The sequence below is a fragment of the Syngnathoides biaculeatus genome, chromosome 8 (genome assembly GCF_019802595.1).
Source record: "Syngnathoides biaculeatus isolate LvHL_M chromosome 8, ASM1980259v1, whole genome shotgun sequence".
Lineage (NCBI taxonomy): Eukaryota > Metazoa > Chordata > Actinopteri > Syngnathiformes > Syngnathidae > Syngnathoides > Syngnathoides biaculeatus.
In genome coordinates, this window is record NC_084647.1 from 166,480 (window position 1) to 179,796 (window position 13,317).

General features: G+C 42.3%; 1 non-coding gene across 1 annotated transcript; it reads left to right on the forward strand.

Annotated features, from left to right (window-relative positions):
* The first annotated feature begins 12,108 nt into the window (after positions 1 to 12,108).
* Positions 12,109 to 12,181, forward strand: trnat-ugu (transfer RNA threonine (anticodon UGU)). Its single transcript has one exon. It is a non-coding gene; the product is annotated as a tRNA-Thr (tRNA).
* Positions 12,182 to 13,317: the final 1,136 nt, after the last annotated feature.

A 13,317-nucleotide genomic window follows, 5' to 3' on the forward strand; every position in this document is an offset into this window, starting at 1 on the left:
TACAGTTCCATGTCTCTGTTAGATCGAGCGTAACATTAGAAAGAAGATCTCCATTTCTTTCCGAAGACTTTCCAGGAAGGGCAGGAACACCGAGCAATTTGATCCCACCCACGCCCGAAATCAACACGGGAAGACGATCATCCTTTGCGTATTTATCAGGTAACGTCTCCATTAGTTTGCCATCCCAGTGAATTGCTGCTGGTCGGGGAGGAACCCAGTCCGTATGGATTCTCTCAGCAATGTTGGCAGCCGCATCCTTCGCAGCAGCCATGTTGACAGTTCAATGACTTTGTGTTAACTGAGAGGTAAACACCAACTAGGGCTCAGAGGTCAACCTGCTCAAGGATTTCATGAGTGCTTCTGAACGTTCCGGGGAATGTCCTGACGTTCTCGACGCCGCTCGACGATAGCTTAGAAAAATATTTCCGGAAAATGCCCACATTGCTGATTGACTATTCTTTACCAAAATCCGACTAATTTCGAAAAATTCGATCTCTATGAGGAATCCCTAAGCACGATTCCATTTCATTCAAATTTGAAACGCAGCTCCTACATGATGAACCTCACCTACAAAAAAAGTTTGTTGATTTTGAAAGATGTCGGGGGACCAGATTCACCCTACTGTGGAGGTATGGAAGCAACTTGGAGAGGTGGCTGTGGAGATTTTGACCAACTTATTCAACAGAATACTAGTGGGTGAGAAGATACCTTAAGAATTGAGGAAAAATGTGCTAGTTCCCATTTTTAAGAATAAATACGATGTCCAAAGCTGTGGAAACTATAGAGAAACAAAGTTGATGAGCCACCCAATGAAGCTATGGAAAAGTAGTGGAGGCTAGACTCAGGACAGAAGTGTCTGAGAGCAACAGTATGGTTTCATGCCTAGAAAGAGTGCCACAGGTGCATTATTTGCCTTGAGGATGCTCATAGAAAAGTACAGAGAAGGTCAGAAGGAGCTACATTGTGACTTTGTGGATCTAGAGAAAGCCTATTACAGAGTACCAAGAGCGAAACTGTGGTACTGCATGCATAAGTCTGGTGTGGTGGAGAAATATATTAGAATAGGACAGGATATGTATGACGGCAGCAGAACAATGGTGATGTGTGTCATGAACCAGCGGTGAGGTGGCGGACCCAAATGCAGGACATCCAGCGAACGGCATAGTGTTCGAATTGGTTTTATTCCTGAAACAGGATCATACAGTACATACATACATGCTACATACATGTAGCAGTCTGACAAAACAGAATCACTAGCTAAAGACAGGATCCAGAAGCGTACCTTGGTGGCGGCTCACTTACCACCGCAATTTCAGCTTGAGCTCGCCTCTGCGACTTGCGTTTGGCTCAGTTGTGGGTCGGTTACTACTGTGACGTAAGCGTCGTTTGCCAGGAAATCAGTCGTGAGCTTGGCTCGGTAGCGGGTTGGTTGCTTCCGCGGCATGAGCGTGGTTCGCCAGGAAGTCTATCGCCACCGCGATGTGGGCTTGGCTCGGTAGCGGGTCGGTTGCTACAACGACGTTACCATGGTTCTCCAGGAAGTCTGTTGCCACCACGACGTGAGCGTGTCTCAGCAGCGAGTCTGTTGCTACCACGAGGTAGGCTTGGCTCGGCAGCGGGTCAGTTGCTACTGCGGCATGAGCGTGGTTTGCCAGGAGGTCTGTTGCCACCGCGATGTGGGAGTGGCTTGGCAGCAACAGCCCGTGACGAGACTGTCCAATTGCAACAAAGTAATATATTTAATACATATATTTATTTATTAGTCAGTACCAATTTATTCAACTTTCAGGATACCTGTTTTATGGTGTGAATACAACAACATTGTGTGCATCCTGTCCTTCATTTCCAGTCTTACGCCGTGTATAATGAAGTAACTGTTTTTGGTTTTTTCAAAGAGAAAGAAAGAATTGTTAGAATTAATGGACTATTGAACTATCCCCAAAATGTTTGCGTGAAATCTCCTGCTGATATTCGACCTTAAGGACGAGCACTGAAGAGAATCTTTCACCTCATTACTTCTTTCATTCTGCTTTACATGCACTTCAGCTAAGCCGTCTTCAGTGGCATTTTAGAGGTACAGTGACCTACATTAGGCTGATAAATCCTGTCGATTAAGGGTGGTGGCTGAGTGTGGAGGAGAGGATTTGAAATCTTCCTACAACATCACATCTTACACATAGAATGTCATTTTAATCAGTCAGTCACAGGCTGAGCCTTCCCTTTAACCTCCTCACCCTTTCACTTTTTCTTTATCCTTGGATCTTTCACTTTAAATGCAAAACCAATATAGTACTAGCATAACTCATATTAAATTGTCTTCTTATAGCTGTCAGTTTTTGGCCTGCACCGTTATATTAAACAGCTACTACCTCACTGCATTAAGTGGCCATGTTGATTTATTAAGAGTCTTAAATATGGAACTCTTCCAAGAAGTTTATATCTGAGTATTCGTATTCCTATTCCAGGTACTGTCTGGAAAGCTTTGTGTAAATATGTAGCTTGTTGTTTGTTTTGTTCATAGACAGATTATTAACATTCTGTCTTCATTATCAGTATTATTTGTATTCGATTTCTATCCCATTCATTTTGCAATATATGTTTTTCAGTCCATTGTATGACAAAAATTAGATGAAACCATTTTGTCACATAGTAAACCTAATCAGGTATTTATTAGTCCCGCCCTTTCCATTTCACCAGACTCAACAGGGCATGAAGGAACCAATTAATGAATACTTGATGGACAGAACCTTTCTAACAACTCTCAGATGATTCCAATAACCTGTGCACTTTACATCCTGTGTGGACATTTTAGGGGTACAACAGTTTCAAAAGTCTCACTCAGAATAAATGTCCTGGATTTCCTCTGCTTCTTCCTTCATTGCTCCTCACTGTATCTCCAAACCATCTAGCCTCTTGTCATTTTGTTTTGGCATTCAGCTGTACTGTCTGTCTGTCCCTTATCTCTGGAACTCACTTCACTATCTCCCTGTAATCTCCACTGACTACATATATTTTACAAACATTTTTTTTTTTTTTAGATTTCCATACTACATCTGACAGGAAAATAATACTTATTTACGAGGTTTTTGAAAATAACATATCAATGTACCAAATACCTGAGTGATTAACGTACTAATTTATGAAGTAAAATGAACCTCTATTAACTAATTTTATAGGGGAAATTAATTTCTATTTACTTAAAATCTCTATGATATTGACTAGCCAAAACACATTTTATGAGTGAGGTTTCCATTTGGATAATAAAAATAAAAAAAAATAAAATATATTGATCTGAGTGACTTAATAATCCACCTAATGTTATTGATTGTCAAGTTTTGTCATTTTGGATGTAGGATTTATTCAATAGGATTCCTTTCACAAATCCCAATTTGCATTGAAGCAACAGAGAAACACTTATTTTTTCAAATTTGTTTGCACATATATTTGCAACGGTGGAACGGCGACTCAGCTGGAAAGCGTCGGCCTCATATTTCTGAGGTCCCGAGTTCAATCCCGGACCTGCCTGTGTGGAGTTTGCATGTTCTCCCCGTGCCTGCATGGGTTTTCTCCAGGCACTCCAGTTTCCTCCTACATCCAAAAAATCATGCGTTCATTGGAGACCCTAAATTGCCCCGAGGTGTGATTGTGAGTGCGGCTGTTTGTCTCAATGTGCCCTGTGATTGGCTGGCAACCAGTTCAGGGTGTACCCTGCCTCCTGCCCATTGACAACTGTGAGGATAAGCAGGAAAGAAAATGGATGGATGGATATATTTGGAACATCCATCCATTTTCTGAGCCACATGAGGGTCACCGGAATGTTGGAGCCTATCCCAGCGATCTATGAGCAGGAGGCAAGGTGGCTGAACTGGTTACCAACCAATCACAGGAAAACATGGAAACAGACAACAGTCGCACTCACAATCACACCTAAGGGCAAATTAGAGTCTTCAATGAATGCATGATTTTTTGGATGTAGGAGGAAACTGGAGTGCCTGGAGGAAAGCCACACTGTTTCTGTAAAATACGAAATAACAAAGACAAATACTTTTCGTTTTCAACAGAAATTTCTTCACAGTATTTTTTTTTAATTCAGGATTTTGTGTTTTTCATGAGCTGGAAGCCCAAATTATGTAAAAATAATATGTGAAATTGAGAGCCTTGGCTTCACAGTTTTGAAGACCGGGGTTCAAATCTCATCAATGCCTGTGTGAAGTTTGTATGTTCTCCCCATGGGTTTTCTCTGTGCGCTCCAGTTATGTGAACAAGACGTGAAGATTTATCTCATGCTGCATAGAACTATTGAGCACTCCAGCACATTTAAAGGGTCCCTCTCCTTAGCAAGCAGCTCACTCTTAAATGCTGCCCAATGTCAGGGAACACTTTGAACAATCTAGCTCAATGAAAAGTTTCTAAAAGGCTTCAGAAATGTACCTGAGCACGATACACTGCATCTCTCAAACCAATGAGCATGGCGCAAGCTTTTGGAAAGTTACTAAGTGCGGTCAGGACCTATGTTCTGTCCATCACAATTCCAACATCCTCTGAACCGTCTGACAGATTTTTGTCTGCTCCAGGTTTGCATCCCTTGTACAGCAAGGTCCAGTGTGTGTGTGTGTGTGGTGTGTGTGTGTGTGTGAGAGAGAGAGAGAGAGAGAGAGAGAGTGAGAGAGAGAGAGAGATCGATAGAGAGAGTGAGATTCTTTTCAATTTCCATCGTACTCTTGATTGACAGTTTCCAAACGGTAGAACATCAAACACTTGATGTCATTATCCCTTGTTAGGTTGATGGTAGGATTGGTTGTAGCCTGAAATATCACTTATTGCTATTACTCAAGGTCATGCATATCTTTATAACTAGGACGCTAAGACTTGTAGAAGCTACTTTTCACAATCCTCTATGTGCTGTCTAAGAGAGCAGTCTTACGAAACTTATGTTTAAAATGACGTTTTCAGTGAATCGTTCCCTATTCACTCCAAATGTATTTACAGCGCACATTTAAAAACAACAGTGTTAAAAAACGTGCTGTATTACTTTTCTAAAACATACAGGCTGTAGAACTAGGCAGCATAACAGAAGATAAAAATAAGACAAAATCAATAAATACTATGGTACTGAATAAATAATAAATAAAACAAACTCACATGTAAAGGAAATGCACAAGAAAATGTGTTTTTATAGGCCCAAATAGGACTCCAAAAAGTCACTAGTCCAGAAAACAAAATTTGTAGAAAATTTCTACAAAATCAAAACATTTTCAATATTGTGTTTATAATTGCAGCTATAGGCCAGGACCCTGATGAACATGCTGTTACAACGTTCATGTGATCTTCCGAAGAGAAAACAGGATGGTGCTTTTTGGGTAGATTGAAAAAAAAAACAATTACAAGAAAGAATATTTCTTCTTGCAAGTTTATTTCAAAAGCGGATGTTCTTTTCGTTATTTTTCCCATCTCTTCAGCAAGCTTTGCTAGCAACGGTAACTTCCAGAGTACCACACGTCATCTCTACAGCAAAGACTGATGCCAACGAGACAGACATCAGTCGAGAACCTCAGCGCTTCTCACAAGCTCCCCATTTTACATAATAGCAAGTGAGGGAGTCAAAATGAGATAATACAGCACTTCGGTCAAACATGTCAGGTTTTGCGCAGTTACAAATTCTTGCATTGGAAGATAAACCTTTGAAATAAACTACACTGGATATTTAATTAAGAAGTATGAGTCACAACCTCATCTTCTCCACTATCCCAGAAAATGCTTCTGAAGACCCTGAAAATCATTATTAAAAAGTTCATTATGTCTGCACTTAAAGGTCAAGTGTCATCCCGATAAACATTCTAAAATAGATATTGTAATGAAAAATACATGTAACATTATTCACTCCAATGTCTATATGAAAAAATAAATATGAGCGGAGAGCGCGTCATCCATGCGCAAAGTTGCAGAAGTGTCATTCTACGACATCCAAGTGGTCGCCATACTGGCTGCATCCTCTGTCTGTGACATCACCTGGACATTCACCAATGAAAACACAAGGTGCACCCTAACTATGGGAGACAAACGCGCACATTCTCACACGGAACCTCTTTTCGAAGTGAAGTTACCAGGGCAATATTACACTATTGTTTCGAGCCAAATTCAGAGGATATGTAATCACGGCCAAACCGCCTCCCCGTCCGATCCACTTCTGCGGCAGAGGTGAGCCATCGCGGCTCATCGCAGCCGGCCGGTGTGGCTAATTTTCAGCGCCAAGGTGGCTGATCACGGAGCCGAGCCGTGCTCCTTTAGGGGTTTGTTAATACAACAACACCGTCGAACCGGGGCGCTTTACTGCTTTGTCGCCGCAGGCGGCTGAGTGAGGCATTGTTGGCTGCATTCTTCAGAGCCTCCGCCGTCCGCAAGCCCGACGTGCAGCTTTCGCCGAAGCCGTGACCGGCTAACGCGGCACCTCAGCCGGTGCAGCTCATTTTCGGCGCCGTGGTGGCTTATAACGGAGCCGAGCCATGCTGCTTTAGGGGGTCGTTCATAGCAACCACAGTACGCGATGAATAAGACCGTCGAGCCGGGGTGCTTTACTGACTGCGTTGTCATTGCACGTGGCTGAGTGAGGGATTGGTGCTGCGTTCTTCAGAGCTGCCGCCGTCCGTGAGCCCGAAGCGCAGGGTTTGCTGGCGAAGCGATGCAGCAGCCCGACGCCATCCGACGCGCACATCGACACATTTGGTATGCGGATCTTTTGTTACGTTATGACAGACCGATTACGTGGTCCGCCCCAAGCTACTATTTTTTTTTAGCAGCTGTATACACACCTACCTGTCATTTGGAACCCACGAAGCTCTCGTCCTCTGCACCCGTTAATCTATTTTTCATGATGAATGGGGTCTCTTGGAAACTTATCAAGGGAAAATCCATCCCGAGTGTTCACGCAATGTCCAGCAATGCAACGAGCCGGCATTTTGGCTAACACGAAGGAACAACGAGTTACAGTACCTTCCCGGAGGTAAAATTAATGGAAACAAACGAGTCCTCTTGGGGGCGCTTCTGTCCTTTACGTCACTTCCTGCTTCTTCTCGAAAACAAATCCCTCGAGAGGATTTTCATGGCGGGAGTTACAAAAAGCTGCATATGTCAAAATCATATTGGCTGCCGTTTTTTCATTAATCACATACTAAAAATCATCCATTTCATGACAGTGGCCTTTTAAGATACAGTCGACAAGATTACTTTTCATCGAGTCCACTAATTAGGAGCCTTTGTTGAGGAAATCGACCTCATCCTATCATCACAAAGTTTTAAAACTTTCTGCAGAAAGTGTTTGTCCAAAGGTTGGGAGTTTAAATCAACTCCGTTTGGAATAAACGATCAGTTCCCCAAGGAAATCAATGAGAAGCGTAAAACTTCATAGGCACTGATGAAGAATTTCTGAGACAAAGGCAAAGGCATGGTTTGTCATGGACAAACTTTATGTTAATGGTCAACTATTTCGAGAAACCAACGTCACTCCCTGGCTATTGTAGAAGTACTGTACTCGTTTTTGATTTGTTGCTGTTATGAATTGTCATAAATGTATAGTACAGAATTCTGTTTCATTCCTCTACTTCAACTTAGTGAAACAAAAAACAGAATCACACATGCCACCATCATTAACCTTCACCCTTATCTTTTTGCTTTCCTGCTTGACTTGGTTTCACAGACTCTAAACATACAAGTCGCCCAAAACTTTACTTATGCACCACAATTTCGCATAATGTAAAGGTTGAATCAAATTTGGGACCCCAACTGATCCACAATGCTGCCTGTGATTAATCTGTTTTGGAAAAAAAAAATTATTCCAAAAGTACCAACAAATATTACTTTCCCTCTCATACATTAAACATTTGTTGACTCAGTTTCACATATTTTTATTTGTAAAACATATTCCTCAAGTCAACTCTTTATTCATCACTTATTAAACTGTACATTGAGCAGCTAGCTGTTACCATGTGACCAGCAGTGAAACAGTGTTAAAAATGCATGAGGTGCATATATAATCAAATGCCTTCTTGAAGCCATCAATTTTATATTCCATCAATCCATCCATTTTCAATACCACTTACCCTCATTTGGGTCACAGGTATTCCTGAGCAGAATCCCAGCGATCTTCAAGTGAGATGTAGAGCACACCCTAGATTGATCCCAAAACTCACAATGCCCAATTACATTTGGGACTAATTATTATCAGAAAAAAATGGAAATATGACTAGACCGATCATAAGAGCAGTCTCATTTATAGGTGTGATTGTTACTAGCAGCAGTTGCTCCTGAAATGGAGCAAAGTTAAATTGTATTCTAAATAATCAAATGAATTGATACAGCAATATGAACCAGGGACCTTGTAAAGGATCTTTAGTGTTAACATAGTCATTTTTTCTACTTAACATATTTACTATTGGGTTGACAAAGAAGAGGAGGAAACCGGATCCAGCGTCCGAAGAAAAAGAGGAATGCACAGAGCCTACAACTGAGTGTAGGGACTTTGAATGTTGGGACTATGACAGGAAAAGCACAGGAGTTGGTTGACATGATGATTAGGAGAAAGGTTGATATTCTGTGCATCCAAGAGAGCAGGTGGAAAGGTAGTAAGGCTAGAAGTTTGGGAGCAGGGTTTAAATTATTCTACCACGGAGTAGATGGGAAGAGAATGGAGTAGGGGTTATTTTAAAGGAAGAGCTGGCTAAGAATGTCTTGGAGGTGAAAAGAGTATCAGATCGAGTGATGAGACTAAAATTTGAAATTGAGGGTGTTATGTATAATGTGGTTAGCGGCTATGCACCACAGGTAGGATGTGACCAAGAGTTGAAAGAGAAATTCTGGAAGGAACTAGATGAAGTAGTTCTGAGCATCCCAGACAGCGAGAGAGTTGTGATTGGTGCAGATTGTAATGGACATATTGGTAAAGGAAACAGGGGCGATGAAGAAGTGATGGGTAAGTACGGCATCCAGGAAAGGAACTTTGAAGGGCAGATGGTGGTGGACTTTGCAAAAAGGATGGAGATGGCTGTAGTGAACACTTATTTCCAGAAGAGGGAGGAACATATAGTGACCTACAAGAGCGGAGGTAGAACCACGCAGGTAGATTATATTTTGTGCAGACGATGTAATCTGAAGGAGGTTACTGACTGTAAAGTAGTGGTAGGGGAGAGTGTAGCTCGACAACATAGGATGGTAGTATGTAGGATGATTCTGGTGGTGGGTAGGAAGATTAAGAAGACAAAGGTAGAGCAGAGAACCATGTGGTGGAAGCTGAAAAAGGAAGAATGTTGTGCAGCCTTCCGGAAAGAGGTGAGACAGGCTCTCGATGGACAACCGAAGCTCCCGGAAGACTGGACGACGACAGCCAAGGTGATCAGAGAGACAGGCAGGAGAGTACTTGGTGTGTCATCTGGTAGGAAAGGGGAGAAGGAGACTTGGTGGTGGAACCCCAAAATACAGGGAGTCATACAAGGAAAGAGATTAGCGAAGAAGAAGTGGGATACTGAGAGGACTGAGGAGAGGCAAAAGGAGTACATCGAGATGCGACGTAGGGCAAAGGTAGAGGTGGCAAAGGCTAAACAAGAGGCATATGAAGACATGTACACCAGGTTGGACACGAAAGAAGGAGAAAAGGATCTCTACAGGTTGGCCAGACAGAGGGATAGAGATGGGAAGGATGTGCAGCAGGTCAGGGTGATTAAGGATAGAGATGGAAATGTGTTGACTGGTACCGGTAGTGTACTAAATAGATGGAAAGAATACTTTGAGAAGTTGATGAATGAAGAAAATGAGAGAGAAGGAAGAGTTGAAGAGGCAAGAGTGAAGGACCAGGAAGTGGAAATGATTACTAAGGGGGAAGTCAGAAAGGCACTACAAAGGATGAAAACTGGAAAGGCAGTTGGTCCTGATGACATACCGGTAGAGGTATGGAAGCAATTTGGAGAGATGGCTGTGGAGTTTTTGACCAACTTATTCAACAGAATACTAGCGGGCGAAAAGATGCCTGAAGAATGGAGGAAAAGTGTTCTAGTTCCCATTTTTAAGAACAAAGGGGATGTTCAGAGCTGTGGGAACTATAGAGGAATAAAGTTGATGAGCCACACAATGAAGTTATGGGAAAGAGTAGTGGAGGCTAGACTCAGGACAGAAGTAAGTATCTGCGAGCAACAGTATGGTTTCATGCCTAGAAAGAGTACCACAGATGCATTATTTGCCTTGAGGATGCTCGTGGAAAAGTACAGAGAAGGTCAGCAGGAGCTACATTGTGTCTTTGTGGATCTAGAGAAAGCCTATGACAGAGTACCAAGAGAGGAACTGTGGTACTGCATGCGTAAGTCTGGTGTGGCAGAGAAGTATGTTAAAATAGTACAGGACATGTATGATGGCAGCAGAACAATGGTGAGGTGTGCCTTAGGTGTGACAGAGGAATTTAAGGTGGAGGTGGGACTGCATCAGGGATCAGCTCTGAGCCCCTTCCTGTTTGCAGTGGTAATGGATAGGCTGACAGATGAGGTTAGACTGGAATCCCCTTGGACCATGATGTTCGCAGATGATATTGTCATATGCAGTGAAAGCAGGGAGCATGCAGAGGAACAATTGGAAAGATGGAGACATGCACTGGAAAGGAGAGGAATGAAGATTAGCCGAAGTAAAACAGAATATATGTGCGTGAATGAGAAAGTAGAGGGGGAAGAGTGAGGCTACAGGGAGAAGAGATAGCGAGGGTGGACGACTTCAAATACTTGGGGTCAACAATACAGAGCAATGGAGAGTGTGGTCAGGAAGTGAAGAAACGGGTCCAAGCAGGTTGGAACAGCTGGCGAAAGGTGTCTGGTGTGTTATGTGACAGAAGAGTGTCTGCTAGGATGAAGGGCAAAGTTTACAAAACAGTGGTGAGGCCGGCCATGATGTACGGATTAGAGACAGTGGCACTGAAGAAACAACAGGAATCTGAACTGGAGGTGGCAGAAATGAAGATGTTGAGGTTCTCGCTCGGAGTGAGCAGGTTGGATAGGATTAGAAATGAGCTCATTAGAGGGACAGCCAAAGCTGGATGTTTTGGAGACAAGATTCGAGAGAGCAGACTTCGATGGTTTGGACATGTTCAGAGGCGAGAGAGTGAGTATATTGGTAGAAGGATGCTGAGGATGGCGCTCCCAGGCAAAAGAGCGAGAGGAAGACCAAAGAGAAGGTTTATGGATGTGGTGAGGGAAGACATGAGGGCAGTTGGGGTTAGAGAGGAAGATGCAGGAGATAGGCTAAGATGGCAAAAGATGACACGCTGTGGCGACCCCTAACGGGACAAGCCGAAAGGAAAAGAAGAAGAAGATTTAGTATTGGGTTGATTACAATGATAGCATATTCTTTGGTTTGTAGTATTTATTTTATTTTGGATATGTATCCAATTTGAAAGCTACTCCGCTGGCAGATTAGTTCGGTTCCTATATTTGCAAGATTAAAACCAGGCACAAAACAACTGTGTGCATTTGCATAATCCTTTTTTTCCTTTAATTGTCACGTGCGATCTATATAACCCTCCACCTGTTTCTTTCTCTAACACACACACACGCGCACACGTACACGCGCACACACACGCACGCACAGACACAGACGCACTTGAACATGATGCAAGAAAGACGCTTGTTGCCTTAACAGCCTTGCCTTTTATGAATCTTTTTTTTTCCTATAGGGCTCTGATAGAGACCTGATTTCCATCTAGTTCAATTTACCACAGTTTGAACATCGTGAAGTGGTAAAAAATTTCCCCAACTACAATAGAATGAGTAAATATCTCATCAAGGGAGTCGGAGAATCAGTTTTTTTTTTCCCAGCGCAATAGTACAATAACTCCTAGCGTAGTCAATCTATTAGTGGCTCATAAATCAATCTCTTATCAATACATCTGATCTACCAATCTGTCAGACAGATCCACACGACAGGTAAATATCTATTTATTAATCTGTCAGATAGATCACTATATCTCCCTCTAATAGAATCAAACTGAAGTGACAGGCTAATAGCCAGTTTGGTTAGTAATTTACATTAAGTTCTGTGAAACCATTCATTTAAAAAGTGCCCTCTGAGGTCCTAAACTAAGGCTCCGTATCTCAGTGGTTAGAGCACTGGTTTTGTAAACCAGGGGTTGTGGGTTTGTATCCCACTGGGGCCTCCACTCCCTGAGAAGGGCTGTGTCAGGAAGGGCATCCGGTATAAAAATTGTGCCAAACATATATGTGCGTTCATCTGAGATGACACGCTGTGGCGATGCCGAAGGGGACAAGCCGAAAGTAACCTCCTGCTCATGTCTTAAACCCTGAAGCTAATGACATTTTCCTCAGTCCCTCAGGTTCAGTCAAATATGTTCATTTATTTGTCATGGAATTGTAAATCTCGGGTAATTATGCCTGTAAAGTGAAACCCTCGAGACACTCCAGACCGAATGTCTTCTTTGAACCACTAAAAGCTTCATGCAACAATTTTATGCCCAATACGACGGTGTGTAGCCACTCTACCAAGAACCTGTAAATATACTTTGATGTGTTGGTACAGATGGGGCCATGACTGCACAGGTGGTCATCTGCCATCTGTATTTTGCCCACAAGTCCGAAAACATTTGAACAAAAATTATCCTCAAAAAATGCCACAAGTGAAGCCGGTTTGATTTCCTGCTGATTTATTTGGAGTTTGGAATGACACAAACTAAATGTAAAATCAAATCAAAGAGACATCAGAAGGAAAGGCTGCTTCACAGATAAGCACTCAGAAAACATTATTAAACACAATCTGTATGTGCAGACACATTTGCTTTAAGGAATAATTTTTGCTTTCCTACCTTTGTTATCTCGCTTATAGATTCAAAATAAATGGTTTCTTGTGATTAACAAGAAAGTGGAAAATTGTGGTGCAGTTTGAAATTAGGTGCGCTGAGTTGTGCGCATGACACCGCATTACATGAAGCACATGGGCAGTGGACCACTCGCGAACAAACCTCAGAGAGCACAATCAGCAGTTATGATGGGAATTTGTCATCCTTTCCTTCATGCATGTGCTTCACGCAACCTTATTTCACCCATTCCAAGTGTCAGTGCATCACCTTTGTACATTGGCTCATTCCAACAAAAATAAAGGTTCATTGTGATGAGGTATAATGCAAAAACACAGTTGGGTAGAACCCTAATTAATGGATTTCTCCAAAATGAGAAAAAAAAATTGTATTACCAGAGGAAATACCCTGTGTAGAAATAACAACATGCCACTGCCATTTGGATGACATTTGAAGTGTTTCCATCCAGGCATAGTGCAGTA